Below are 15598 nucleotides of genomic sequence, written 5' to 3' on the forward strand. Positions count from 1 at the left end.
TGCACAAAGTAGATTTTTGCAGCACTGCATACACATACGATCGTACACTTGCACGGGTGAATTTACACTCCTCCTGGGGGCGGCGACTACCCGAACGCAGGACAGCAAAATTTGCAGCACAGTGATCAGGTCTGAATCAGCCCCTTAGTCAGCAGTTGCTGCAAAATAAGACCCGTTATAGGGCCCAATTCAGACCCGGTCGCTGCTGTGTATTTTCGCACAGCAGGTGATCGGGTCTGAACTGCGCATGCATTGCAATGCGCAGGCACATCGGTCCGCCGCGCTGGGGAGCGTCAGGCAGTGATGGGATGGTGCGAACAAAGCGATCGCACAGGTGATCGCAAGGTGATTGACAGGAAGAGGCCGTTTGTGGGTGGCAACTGACCGGTTTAGAGGAGTGCACGGAAAAATGCAGGAGGGACCAGGCGTTTGTAGGGAGGGTTTCTGACGTCAGCTCCGGCCCCGATCATCACACTGGAAGAGTAAGTCCTGGGCTGCGCAGAGACTGCACAAACGTCTGTTTCTGCAGCTCTCCTGCACATGCGATCGCTCCCCTGCACAGCGATTACCCCCGCCACCTGTGCGGGTGTGTGGCTTCATAGGGGAGGGGCGTGGCCAGTTATGCTCACAGTAGCTGTGACCCCCAGTTGATTTGCCCCTGTAGATATGCCCCCTCTTTATTTGCCCCCTCTTTATTTGCTCACAGTATTTGCGCCTCCTCTTTATTTGCCCCCAGTAGTTGTGCCCCCTCTTTATTTGCCCCCAGTAGTTGTGCCCCCTCTTTATTTGCCCCCAGTATTTGTGCCTCCTCTTTATTTGCCCCCAGTTGTTGTGCCCCCTCTTTATTTGCCCCCTGCTTACAACACACACACACACACACACACACACACACACACACACACACACACACACACAATAAGAAAAAATAAGAATTTACTTACCGATAATTCTATTTCTCGTAGTCCGTAGTGGATGCTGGGGACTCCGTCAGGACCATGGGGATTAGCGGCTCCGCAGGAGACAGGGCACAAAAGTAAAAGCTTTAGGATCAGGTGGTGTGCACTGGCTCCTCCCCCTATGACCCCCCTCCAAGCCTCAGTTAGGATACTGTGCCCGGACGAGCGTACACAATAAGGAAGGATTTTGAATCCCGGGTAAGACTCATACCAGCCACACCAATCACACTGTACAACCTGTGATCTGAACCCAGTTAACAGCATGATAACAGCGGAGCCTCTGAAAAGATGGCTCACAACAACAATAACCCGATTTTTGAACAATAACTATGTACAAGTATTGCAGACAATCCGCACTTGGGATGGGCGCCCAGCATCCACTACGGACTACGAGAAATAGAATTATCGGTAAGTAAATTCTTATTTTCTCTGACGTCCTAAGTGGATGCTGGGGACTCCGTCAGGACCATGGGGATTATACCAAAGCTCCCAAACGGGCGGGAGAGTGCGGATGACTCTGCAGCACCGAGTGAGAGAACTCCAGGTCCTCCTCAGCCAGGGTGTGCCCCTGACCAAGTAGCAGCTCGGCAAAGTTGTAAAGCCGAGACCCCTCGGGCAGCCGCCCAAGATGAGCCCACCTTCCTTGTGGAATGGGCATTTACAAATTTTGGCTGTGGCAGGCCTGCCACAGAATGTGCAAGCTGAATTGTACTACACATCCAACTAGCAATCGTCTGCTTAGAAGCAAGAGCACCCAGTTTGTTGGGTGCATACAGGATAACAGCAAGTCAGTTTTCCTGACTCCAGCCGTCCTGGAAACCTATATTTTCAGGGCCCTGACAACATCTAGCAACTTAGAGTCCTCCAAGTCCCTAGTAGCCGCAGGTACCACAATAAGTTGGTTCAGGTGAAACGCTGACACCACCTTAGGGAGAAACTGGGGACGAGTCCGCAGCTCTGCCCTGTCCGAATGGACAATCAGATATGGGCTTTTGTGAGACAAAGCCGCCAATTCTGACACTCGCCTGGCCGAGGCCAGGGCCAACATCATGGTCACTTTCCATGTGAGATATTTCAAATCCACAGATTTGAGCGGTTTAAACCAATGTGATTTGAGGAATCCCAGAACTACGTTGAGATCCCACAGTGCCACTGGAGGCACAAGAGGGGGTTGTATATGCAGTACTCCCTTGACAAACTTCTGGACTTCAGGAACTGAAGCCAATTCTTTCTGGAAGAAAATCGACAGGGCCGAAATTTGAACCTTAATGGACCCCAATTTGAGGCCCATAGACACTCCTGTTTGCAGGAAATGCAGGAATCGACCGAGTTGAAATTTCTTCGTGGGGCCTTCCTGGCCTCCCACCACGCAACAAATTTTCGCCACATGTGGTGATAATGTTGTGCGGTCACCTCCTTCCTGGCTTTGACCAGGGTAGGAATGACCTCTTCCGGAATGCCTTTTTCCCTTAGGATCCGGCGTTCAACCGCCATGCCGTCAAACGCAGCTGCGGTAAGTCTTGGAACAGACATGGTACTTGCTGAAGCAAGTCCCTTCTTAGCGGCAGAGGCCATGAGTCCTCTGTGAGCATCTCTTGAAGTTCCGGGTACCAAGTCCTTCTTGGCCAATCCGGAGCCACGAGTATAGTTCTTACTCCTCTACGCCTTATAATTCTCAGTACCTTAGGTATGAGAAGCAGAGGAGGAAACACATACACCGACTGGTACACCCACGGTGTTACCAGAACGTCCACAGCTATTGCCTGAGGGTCTCTTGACCTGGCGCAATACCTGTCCAGTTTTTTGTTCAGGCGGGACGCCATCATGTCCACCTTTGGTCCTTCCCAACGGTTCACAATCATGTGGAAGACTTCCCGATGAAGTCCCCACTCTCCCGGGTGGAGGTCGTGCTGAGGAAGTTTGCTTCCCAGTTTTCCACTCCCGGAATGAACACTGCTGACAGTGCTAACACATGATTTTCCGCCCAGCGAAGAATCCTTGCAGTTTCTGCCATTGCCCTCCTGCTTCTTGTGCCGCCCAGTCTGTTTACGTGGGCGACTGCCGTGATGTTGTCCCACTGGATCAATACCGGCTGACCTTGAAGCAGAGGTCTTGCTAAGCTTAGAGCATTGTAATTGCTCTTAGCTCCAGTATATTTATGTGGAGAGAAGTCTCCAGACTTGATCACACTCCCTGGAAATTTTTTCCTTGTGTGACTGCTCCCCAGCCTTTCAGGCTGGCATCCGTGGTCACCAGGACCCAGTCCTGAATGCCGAATCTGTGGCCCTTTAGTAGATGAGCACTCTGCAGCCACCACAGAAGAGACACCCTTGTCCTTGGAGACAGGGTTATCCGCTGATGCATCTGAAGATGCGATCCGGACCATTTTTCCAGCAGATCCCACTGAAAAGTTCTTGCGTGAAATCTGCCGAATGGAATCGCTTCGTAAGAAGCCACCATTTTTCCCAGGACCCTTGTGCAATGATGCACTGACACTTTTCCTGGTTTTAGGAGGTTCCTGACTAGCTCGGATAACTCCCTGGCTTTCTCCTCCGGGAGAAACACCTTTTTCTGGACTGTGTCCAGAATCATCCTTAGGAACAGCAGACGTGTCGTCGGAGACAGCTGCGATTTTGGAATATTTAGAATCCACCCGTGCTGTCGTAGAACTACTTGAGATAGTGCTACTCCGACCTCCAACTGTTCTCTGGACCTTGCCCTTATCAGGAGATCGTCCAAGTAAGGGATAATTAAGACGCCTTTTCTTTGAAGAAGAATCATCATTTCGGCCATTACCTTGGTAAAGACCCGGGGTGCCGTGGACAATCCAAACGGCAGCGTCTGAAACTGATAGTGACAGTTTGTACCACGAACCTGAGGTACCCTTGGTGAGAAGGGCAAATTGGGACATGGAGGTAAGCATCCTTGATGTCCAGGGACACCATATAGTCCCCTTCTTCCTGGTTCGCTATCACTGCTCTGAGTGACTCCATCTTGATTTGAACCTTTGTATGTAAGTGTTCAAATATTTCAGATTTAGAATAGGTCTCACCGAGCCGTCTGGCTTCAGTACCACAATATAGTGTGGAATAATACCCCTTTCCTTATTGTAGGAGGGGTACTTTGATTATCACCTGCTGGGAATACAGCTTGTGAATTGTTTCCAATACTGCCTCCCTGTCGGAGGGAGACGTTGGTAAAGCAGACTTCAGGAACCTGCGAGGGGGAGACGTCTCGAATCTCCAATCTGTACCCCTGGGATACTACTTGTAGGATCCAGGGGTCCACTTGCGAGTGAGCCCACTGCGCGCTGAAACTCTTGAGACGACCCCCCACCGCAGCTGAGTCCGCTTGTACGGCCCCAGCGTCATGCTGAGGACTTGGCCAAAGCGGTGGAGGGCTTCTGTTCCTGGGAATGGGCTGCCTGCTGCAGTCTTCTTCCCTTTCCTCTATCCCTGGGCAGATATGAGTGGCCTTTTGCCTACTTGCCCTTATGGGGACGAAAGGACTGAGGCTGAAAAGACGGTGTCTTTTTCTGCTGAGATGTGACTTGGGGTAAAAAAGGTGGATTTTCCAGCTGTTGCCGTGGCCACCAGGTCCGATGGACCGACCCCAAATAACTCCTCCCCTTTATACGGCAATACTTCCATGTGCCGTTTGGAATCTGCATCACCTGACCACTGTCGTGTCCATAAACATCTTCTAGCAGATATGGACATCGCACTTACTCTTGATGCCAGAGTGCAAATATCCCTCTGTGCATCTCGCATATATAGAAATGCATCCTTTAAATGCTCTATAGTCAATAAAATACTGTCCCTGTCAAGGGTATCAATATTTTCAGTCAGGGAATCCGACCAAGCCACCCCAGCGCTGCACATCCAGGCTGAGGCGATCGTTGGTCGCAGTATAACACCAGTATGTGTGTATATACTTTTTAGGATATTTTCCAGCCTCCTATCAGCTGGCTCCTTGAGGGCGGCCGTATCTGGAGACGGTAACGCCACTTGTTTTGATAAGCGTGTGAGCGCCTTATCCACCCTAAGGGGTGTTTCCCAACGCGCCCTAACTTCTGGCGGGAAAGGGTATAACGCCAATAATTTTCTATCGGGGAAAACCCACGCATCATCACACACTTCATTTAATTTATCTGATTCAGGAAAAACTACAGGTAGTTTTTTCACACCCCACATAATACCCTCTTTTGTGGTACTTGTAGTATCAGAAATATGTAACACCTCCTTCATTGCCCTTAACATGTAACGTGTGGCCCAAATGGAAAATACGTTTGTTTCTTCACCGTCGACACTGGAGTCAGTGTCCGTGTCTGTGTCGACCGACTGAGGTAAATGGGCGTTTTAAAGCCCCTGACGGTGTTTGAGACGCCTGGACAGGTACTAATTGGTTTGCCGGCCGTCTCATGTCGTCAACCGACCTTGCAGCGTGTTGACATTATCACGTAATTCCCTAAATAAGCCATCCATTCTGGTGTCGACTCCCTAGAGAGTGACATCACCATTACAGGCAATTGCTCCGCCTCCTCACCAACATCGTCCTCATACATGTCGACACACACGTACCGACACACAGCACACACACAGGGAATGCTCTGATAGAGGACAGGACCCCACTAGCCCTTTGGGGAGACAGAGGGAGAGTTTGCCAGCACACACCAAAACGCTATAATTATACAGGGACAACCTTTATATAAGTGTTTTTCCCTTATAGCATCTTAATATATATAATCATATCGCCAAATAAGTGCCCCCCCTCTCTGTTTTAACCCTGTTTCTGTAGTGCAGTGCAGGGGAGAGCTTGGGAGCCTTCCCACCAGCATTTCTGTGAGGGAAAATGGCGCTGTGTGCTGAGGAGAATAGGCTCCGCCCCCTTTTCGGCGGGCTTCTTCTCCCGTTTTTCTGAGACCTGGCAGGGGTTAAATACATCCATATAGCCCCAGGGGCTATATGTGATGTATCTTTTAGCCAGTATAGGTATTTCATTGCTGCCCAGGGCGCCCCCCCCAGCGCCCTGCACCCTCAGTGACCGCTGGTGTGAAGTGTGCTGACAACAATGGCGCACAGCTGCAGTGCTGTGCGCTACCTCATGAAGACTGAAAAGTCTTCTGCCGCCGGTTTCTGGACCTCTTCACTCTTCGGCATCTGCAAGGGGGTCGGCGGCGCGGCTCTGGGACCGGACTCCATGGCTGGGCCTGTGTTCGATCCCTCTGGAGCTAATGGTGTCCAGTAGCCTAAGAAGCCAATCCATCCTGCACGCAGGTGAGTTCACTTCTTCTCCCCTAAGTCCCTCGTAGCAGTGAGCCTGTTGCCAGCAGGACTCACTGAAAATAAAAAACCTAACAAAACTTTTACTCTAAGCAGCTCTTTAGGAGAGCCACCTAGATTGCACCCTTCTCGGCCGGGCACAAAAATCTAACTGAGGCTTGGAGGGGGGTCATAGGGGGAGGAGCCAGTGCACACCACCTGATCCTAAAGCTTTTACTTTTGTGCCCTGTCTCCTGCGGAGCCGCTAATCCCCATGGTCCTGACGGAGTCCCCAGCATCCACTTAGGACGTCAGAGAAACAATACTTACCACTGCCCCGCTCCTGCTTCTTCTGCTGCTGCTGCTGCTCCGTCAGTCTGGCCGCCCGCTCCTCTCTATGGGAGAGACGTCAATGACGTCTCTCCCATAGCGCCGCACAGACACTAGAGGTCAATAACGACCTCTAGTGTCTGTGCCTGGAGCCGGCTGCAGCGGACGCCCACACAGCCCACGGCGTCTGCTGCAGCCGTGGAGCGGAGTGCGGGCAGGCGGCGGTGCCTCCGGGGTGACTGCGGCCGCGCCCCCAGGCCGCAGTGCCCCGGGCAAAGGCACTGCTTGCCCGCACCAAGGACCGCTCCTGTCCACCGCCTTCTGCCAGATCCGCTGCACTGCGCAGAGCCGCCGCTGCTACCCGCTGCCCTCTGCACTCTCCTGCCGTGGCTCCGCCCCCTATGACGCCCAGCGCCTGATGTCACAGAGGAAATCCCGGTCAGCAGACCGGGTATTTCCTCAGCGGCGCCGCATCTCGGAGCTTCGTAGCGCAATGACAAGCGGCTCAGCCGGGCCGCTTGTCATTGCACAGTGGTATGGGACAGCGGGCCAGGCAGAATCGGTTCGCGGGCTGCATCCGGCCCGCGGGCCGCATGTTGCCCACCCCTACTTTAGACAGTATGGGGTTTAGGCCCTTTGTAAATTTCAGCTCCAGGCCCATGCAGAACTTAATCTGGCACTGGGAGCGGGGAAGTTTTATGACGAGAACTGAATTGCAATGTACTATACTGTACCAACTGAATTCATTTAAGACAGTGTTTTATAATAAATGTAGGCAGAATATATTTAAGGCTTTAATGAATATGAGAAAAACATTTTTTATTCATAAATACACGTTTTTCTGAAAAACATTATGTGATATGCAAAATCGGGAGTCATTTTCGTGTTCAGAAGCCAAAAATCTATCACATAGATTCGTTCAAAAAGCTTTTTTGTCGCAGACCCGTGTTATTATTGTGTAATGCGTATACTGTACATTGGTATCGATTTGGTTAGTCTCAACAGATCTATATTAGGAAAAAAATCTTATAGTGTGTGCCTAGCATAAGAAAGGAGACATCAGAAAGGAGGCAAAGAAAAAGTAACAGGCAGACCTAAGAGGGTACATGGGAGAGTATTTCAAGATAAGCATTGAGTTGTCAGAAAGGATGAGGTTGTTAAGGGCTTCATATGTTAGTGTAATTTATATAGGGTTCTGAAAGTCATGAACTATTGTAGGGAATTGTAGAGTGATATGGCAGATGTTAAGCCGCAAGAGGAGTCTTGCCGCTGCATTTAGGATAGAGTGAAGTAGGGACAGAATGGTGACTGGATTGCCAACAGGAGAAGGTTGCTGTAGTCATGGCGAGAGATAATGATAGAATGGTTTGGCATATTTGTTGCAAATTCGATTAACAAAAATTTTTTATTCTAGCAGTATTTGGCATGCAAAGGAGTTAGGAGTGTGAGAAGAGTAAAGCAGAGGAGTCAACAGTGGCATCAAGCTACCAAATATAGGAGACATGGGAAAATTAAATTGTGGTGTCACTATCACTGATGGAAATTTCAGTGCTGGTGTTAACTCTGGGGGAAGAGAAGAGGACAGTGCACAGGTAAGTCATAAGTGCAGGACTTCTTTCTCTTTGTTTCACAAATTGTTGTATTTCATTCCAGGTGCACCCTACCACTCTATTTCTATTTCACATTTGATTATTGATTTTTTTATTTGGTAAGTGTTCCTTGTTTTATTGTATTTTTCTGAATTCAAAAGTATATTATAAAATGTCTATGTTCCTTATGGCCTATAACATTGTCTTAGTATTTAAAATGTGTCCCAACCTCTTTGGTTTTCTGCCAAGTACTGCACATTATTCATATACAACCTACACATACTAACATATATGATATTGGGTAGTGCAGAAACTATTTCCATAAATATAAAAATGTAGATGTAATGTATATGTAAAGTTAATGTTATCTATCCATTCTAGCTAGACAAAGACATACTAAACTATCAAACCAATACAATTATATACAAGTCTCTCTAGTTTAACTAATTAACTTCATTTGTTTCTTTGGGATCCTGTCAGCATACTGGAAGTTGGGACGCCGGCAGTAGGAATACCGATGCCAGCAATGGTCAGAATGCCGGCACCGGAATCCCAACATGGATCAAAATGCCGGCACCGGAATCCTGACTGCCTGCATTGTAAAAGTAAGTATGCTGGGGCTCCCTAGTGTCAGGCAGTGGTGGTGGGAGTTAGGTTTAGGCTGCAGGGGGAGGGTTAGGGTCAGGTTGCAGGAGGGCGGGTTGGATTTGGCTGTGGGGGGAGGGTTAGGCTGCAGGGGGGTGGTGGATTTGGCTGTGGGGGAGGGTTAGACTGCGAGGGGTTGGGTGGGTTTGGTTTAGATTGCGGGCAGGGAGGGCCAGAGTTAGGACCACCCGAGAAGGGGGGTTAGGTTGCAGTTGTGGGAGGGTTAGGTTTAGGCTGCAGGCAGGGGGGTAAAGTTTCAGCACCACCTGGGAGGGTTAGGTTTAGGCTGGGGAGGGCGGTTAGGATCAGGCTGCGGGAAGGGAGGATTAAGGGGGTAGAAGAGGAGGGTTAGGAAACTTACCTTGCAGGTGTCGAAATCATGCACATCGGGATGCTGCTGTTGGTTCTCTGACCGCCGGCATCCCAAGCGCCGGGATACTGATACCATCTCGTTCGTTTTTGTTTATATATAAATCCCAAGTTTATTGCCACTCATTTTGAAAATCATCATAGTTAATTGACATTCTATTTAATATATCTCTGGCGAGTTACTTGAATATCTCTGTGTTTAGGAAAAGATGTCATTTTGTTAACACAAATATAGCACGTTTAACGTAATTTATGTGTTTAAAGAAAATCTAAGACTTCTGTGAAAAATGATACCTGAATTACATTGAGAAACTAAATGAAACCATAGTGACACAATAGATTTATCACCTGGGCTTGCTGTAATGGACTGAACATATTTTCTGAAGCAGGAAAATGGTTTATTGATTTATTTTAGGAAAAAAAGTAGATGTTGTCTGGTACTTTCTGAGCCTTGGCGTAATGCCTGTAGATAGCTTGTCTGGATGAAATAATGTGTGTGATGTAAAAGAATGCATTTATTAAATTAAATCACATAACTGAGTTTTCTATCCTGTGGATATGTTTTTCTAACACAATGCCAAGTGAACCTTTGACTTTTGCGTCTTGATTACAATTTCATTGTATAGGATGTAATGAAGTTCCACACTGCATCTGATTCCCAATCAACTAATGGACACTGGACGCTGATGATAGTGATTCTAGTCAGAAGCTAATTTTTTTAATGCATCTACTGTGATGTCACCTCTTTTGGCTTTATTGCTTTGGTAGTATTTAGAGCAGAGCAGTCAACATTACGCACAAGTACTAAAAAGTGGTCTTTGCTTTAGAAGCATCTCCTTACACATTTAAACATAACAGATGTGAATAAGTGTAGTTAGTGGTAGCAAGGGCGTAGCTACCATAGGTGCATGGAGTGCAGCTTCTATGAGGCCCAGAGCTGAGAGAGGCCCACCCAGAGGCGTCACCGGGTGCGGTGACACCCGGTGCGCACCCCTGATCTCCTGTCGCATTCGCGGCAAAAAGGGGGCGTGGTCTAACACATAGGAGGCATGGCTTCGCGGGGATCCCAGAATCTTCACTCTGTGGGCATGCCTAGCATCTCCGGAGATGCTGGGCTTCCCCCAGAGACAGTCTCCGTGCGCTGTCGGCTCCTCTTCTATGACAGGAGCTGGGTGCTGTAGGAGACTTTCTCACTGCAGCACCTGCTCCTGTCACTGCAGAGGAGCTTACATTTGGTGTCACACCCCTCCAGGTGTCACAACCGGGTGCGGCCCGCACCCCCCTTGTGACGCGACTGGGCCCACCTGTCCTGTCACGGCTGCTATGGGGCCAGGAGATGAGTGGGGCCCACCTTCCTTGTCACAGTTACATGTGTTTTACACAAGGGTGTAGCTACCATAGGTGCAGGGAGTGCAGCTGCTATGGGGCACATAGCTGAGTGGGGCCACCTTCCCTGTCACAGTTACATGTGTTATATACAAGGACATAGCTACCATAGGTGTAGGGAGTACAGCTGCTATGGGGCCCAGAGCTGAGAAATGTTACCTTCCCTGTCACAGTTGCATGTGTTATATAGATTTTTCACTATTGTGTGGTAAATAGAGGTCCTTACAAACTTTTGCCTTGGGGTTACAATATATTTAGTTACGCCCCTGGTCCTGCTCATGTGATATAAAATGAACTGGAGGGCATTAGAATGTTACGTAATATGAACTTGGGGCACTGTAGTATGGGATAATATGTCCTGGGGACACTGTATGTCATAATGTGAAGTGGGAGTACTGTGTTGCATAATGTTTATTGGTAGCACTACAATGTGACATAATGTGAACTAGGGCACGACTACCATAAAATTAACAACTGCTGCAGAAGTATTGGGACAGGAGCCCCTTAAAAATGTTGCTATGGGCCCACAAAGTTCTGTCATTTGGAAACCCCCCTCTTGAAATCATGCGTTTGCCACTGCCTGTGCCCCCTCTTAATCTGGCTATGCTTATAGGTTCCTCATGTTTACAGGTTTCTCATGCTTATATGTTTCTCAAGATGACAGTATAAGTTTCTCAATGCTTATAGGTTCTTCATGTTTGTAGGTTTCTCACACTTACAGTACAGTTTTATCATGTTTATAGCTTTCAAATGCCTATTAATTTCTCATGTGTAGAGGTGTCTCATGCTTACAGTATAGTTTCTTTTACTTATAGGTTTCTCATGCCTGTAGATTTTATTGAAAGAGGAGTGTGTTGCTGTTACAACTCCTCCAGGAAGGCTTCATTCCCTGTACCAAGACACACCTATTATAAAAAATGATGTTTCTTTTCTTTTTAACAGGTAAAGAAAATAATTGATAACCAATTTATTTGACATTAGGCATTTCAAGGAAAGAGCTTCTAAGTATTAGTGTATTGTGACAAGTCTTAAAAATATTATGGTTTTATTTAGGAGTTGCCAGTCAAAATAGACGAATATGTGACATCAGTCCTCTCAGATAAATCCAGAGACTAAGCAATTGGAGGAGGACAGCGCTAGTTAATGCCTTAAATTAGTGCAAAAATACAATCAGCCATAACATTATACCACCTGCCTAATATTGTTTAGTTCTCCCTGTTGCCACCAAAACAGCTCTGACCTGTCGAGACATGGACTCCACAAGAAGGCACCTTCTTGTGCAGCAAACGTTTACCTTTTATCTTTACTTATAATTTTCTTTATATCAGCGGACTCTCATCTATGATTCACAGGTTAAATCCTGCGCCTAACGTAGACAGCAGATCCGCAGTTTGCCTTTTCTCTGAAATCTTTAAATCGGTGCACTCTCATTGGTGAGTCGACCAATTGCGTCTAATAGTTACTACCATAGCCCACTGATAGAGCCCGATCTCGTCCGATCTTGGAAGCAAAACGGCGGCGGGCTGGGTCAGTATCTGTGAGGGGGACCCCCAGAGAATACCCGGTGTTGTAATTAATGACCCATTCCGACCAGATGCCAACAGCAGGATCACCACTTTTTCTTCCCTTTTTTTCCTTTTATCCTCTGTCTTCTTTTTTCTTCTAGATATCTAAAGCAAAAATCAGCTAAACCTATTATCTCCAAACCACGGGGGAATCTAGCAGGCACCCCCATATGTGCACATAATGTTGTTAGGATACATACTCCTGATAAGAATGGTCCGGTCAATCATGACCCATTGAGTTCTCATTAAAACAAGCTTTGCTTGTGCTGGTTGGTTAGGAATCGGATGTAGAGCCATAGTGTCTACATCCCCCTATAAGTCTTTTGGTGATAGACTAACCAGAACATTTCCAATTTTTTTGTGATAATAACCCAATTTGGGGTTCTTACTTATTTCTAATAATACAAGCACAATTGTGTGTATAAATATAAATATATTTTTTATTAACCAAACATGGTGGAGTATGAGAGTGAGGATTCATTTGAAATGAGTTAATAAAAGTTATGTTTTAATTTTTAGTCATATAACAAAAACAAGAGTGCACCCACACAAGAGTCTTCTGCAAAGTTGTTTTTTCTCTAGTTTCTCCATGACTCTGGGTGCACCACCAGGTACAATTAATAGGAAGTATACCTACTGTACATATGATTATAATTCTGGTTCTATAAATTATCACTTGAATTTTGAGGACTGGTGCGGAGTCACACCCTTGTTCGTGGATACCAAGACATTACCAAAAGATCCTGTAAGCTATGAGGTGAAGCCTCCATGGCTTGGACTTGTTTTTCTAGCACATCCCACAGATGATCATTCGGAATCCTGAACAATTTTTGCAGTGTGGCAGGATGGACTATCTTGCTGGAGGGGTGTACTTGGTCTGCAACAATGTTTAGGAAGGCGGCACGTGTCAAAATAAAATGTACATGAGGTTCCTTTCTTGACCACGGTTGGTAGGTACTAACCACTGCATCACATTTTGGCCCTTGCTGAGACACTTATGCTTGCCCATTTTTCCTGCTTCAAACATAACTATAAGCACTGAGTGGTCATTTGCTGCTCAATATATCCCCCCCCCCACCCACCCCACCCACCCTCCCAATCAAATGTGATTAGGCTGCCAGCTAAATCTGAATAAAAACTAGGTTGCTGACTATGAAAAATGTAAATTTTTAAGATGAACAATTGAATGTATCTATCTTTCTAAACAGCTATTGTACTAATTGGTAGTTAATATTAACAATTATATTTAATAATAAACAATGAAACTGGGGTTGGTAAACCCCAGAAACACTAATGAAAATTAACATAGGGTTGGGAGTCTTTGTATATCTAGTCACTGTTACAACTGTCGTAAAACGAGATACCAAACACAAGAAAAAGGGGCTCCAGGTTCTATAGTAGGACTTGGCTTTTTGCCCCCCCTGAACATTTTCATTCCTACGCCCCTGGATATCCCCCCATAGTGGCCGCGGTACATGGGCCCGCAAATTTACGCAAATGTGTGCTAAGAACTTCAATTATACTCCAGTTTAATTGTGAGAGTTTATTTAAATTATTTTTACTATCAGTGTTGTTAGTGCTAGGAGTGTGCATCTGCATCTCTCTTCCTCCAGCATAGTATTAGAAGCCTCAGCATGATAGTACCTCTTGAAATCTTTAGTATTAGGGTGTGCAGTCCAGGCCCCCCTTTTCCCCCTATATTTGTGTATATATTGTACACTGGAAGGCAAGGCTTCCTTCCTCTGGTATTGGCACCCCTCCCATTTACCCTCAGTTGTTTTAATTAGCTAGGTTCCTGCATTTCAGATCACACATTGAAAGGGCACTATTTAGAGGTAAGTCCTGTATAAATTTATATAATGTGATAGTATTAGGAATGTTAGGGACCCATGTGATGAAGTCACCTGGCCTCGGTACATGGGCCCGCATATTTGCGCAAATGTGTGCTAAGTACTTCAATTATACTCCATTTTAATTGTGAGAGTTTATTTAAATTATTTTTACTATCAGTGTTCTTAGTGCTAGGAGTGTGCATCTGCATCTCTCTTCCTCCAGCATATCCCCCCATAGTGTCTTACTGCTATTATTTGGTGTGCTGGGGAATATGTGTCTTCTGTTTCTTGTTTAGAATGACCCCTCCCTTTCATGCATCCCTTTCATGCACCTGAGCAGAGCCGGTCCTAACCAATATGATGCCCTAGGCAAGATTTTGGCCGGTGCCCCCTAGCACCGCCACCAGTTCCGCCTCTGCCCCTGCATCCCTTTCCCAATACCATCACCCCTCACCCATAGCAGTCCTTATTTTGATGTTCCTACCCCCTATATTTTAAATAGAAACATTGCGCATTTGGCGCACAGTCCAAAAAGGGGTGTGTTCTTGCTGGGAGGGGGCATGGCCACACAATAGTACCGCCAATTCAAATTATGCCACACACTAGTGCAACTTTATTCACACACAGAATGCCCCTTACACATATTCAGAACACTACTGCATAACCAACCCACCTGCACCCATCACTCACATGGCCGCTAACACTGTGACCTCTGCCTCTGCTTGGATACAGATGTGTCCTCATACATCTTGCCTCAATACACCATGCAGCAGGAGATGCATGGTGTGAGTCAGCTGGTAGCTCTGCTAACGTTGGGCACCTTTTGTTATGAAAATGCATCTTGTTTGCACTACTATCTGGCTAGAATGCACAAGTAGCTTCTGCTGTTTAAAATGATATGCGGTATGCCTATATTCTGTGTGTGACTGTATCTACATATGAAATGCTACGTTACAGTGATTTCCAGGAATACACTGTAACGTAGCATTCTGTATGCAGATACAGCCGCAGTCACACACAGAATATAGGCATGCCACATATCATTTTAATCAGCAGAAGCTGCTTGTGCCGCTGGGCATACCAAATGCTCTAGGCATTTGTCTAGTTTGCCTATGCCTAAGGCTGGCTCTGCACCTGAGGGATATTACTAAATTGATTAGAGCTATACCATTTTATATTACTTAATACAATGAACTAAACAGATAGCACTTACATTGGAAATCTGTGAGAAGGAAAGGTGCTCAGTTCACTGATAATCAGACTTGTTAAATAATATAAGGAGGCAGTACTTCTAGACACCAGCTGGAAAGCTGGAATACCTTACTGTACATTATCTCTCTGCAACATCCAGCTTCCCACGTGACACATTCGTCAAGGTTCAATAATGATTTCAATTGTAATAAAATGGTAGGGATCACTGAATTGTTATGACATGAGACCAGAGAATGCCCTTTCTTTCCCCCGGGCCTACTTTAATGTCTGGGGAAAATATATGGTTCTTGTGAAGTACAAGAGCCAAAAGAAAAAGAAAGACTATATGTCTTTTCTGGGGCACACTTTTATTGTAAATTCGGTAGTCTTATAATGTTTAAAATGTAACTTTTATTATTGATCCTCTAAAAAAATGGCTATAAGGCAAAGGGCAAAGTAACAGTAATAATTAGC

General features: G+C 46.4%; 1 protein-coding gene across 2 annotated transcripts in view; it reads right to left on the reverse strand.

Moving 5' to 3' along the window:
- SLC7A14 (solute carrier family 7 member 14) overlaps positions 1-15598 on the reverse strand; it is a 246794-nt gene that overhangs the window by 96046 nt on the left and 135150 nt on the right. The window lies entirely within an intron of this gene.

The sequence above is a fragment of the Pseudophryne corroboree genome, chromosome 4 (assembly GCF_028390025.1).
Source record: "Pseudophryne corroboree isolate aPseCor3 chromosome 4, aPseCor3.hap2, whole genome shotgun sequence".
NCBI classification, from domain to species: domain Eukaryota; kingdom Metazoa; phylum Chordata; class Amphibia; order Anura; family Myobatrachidae; genus Pseudophryne; species Pseudophryne corroboree.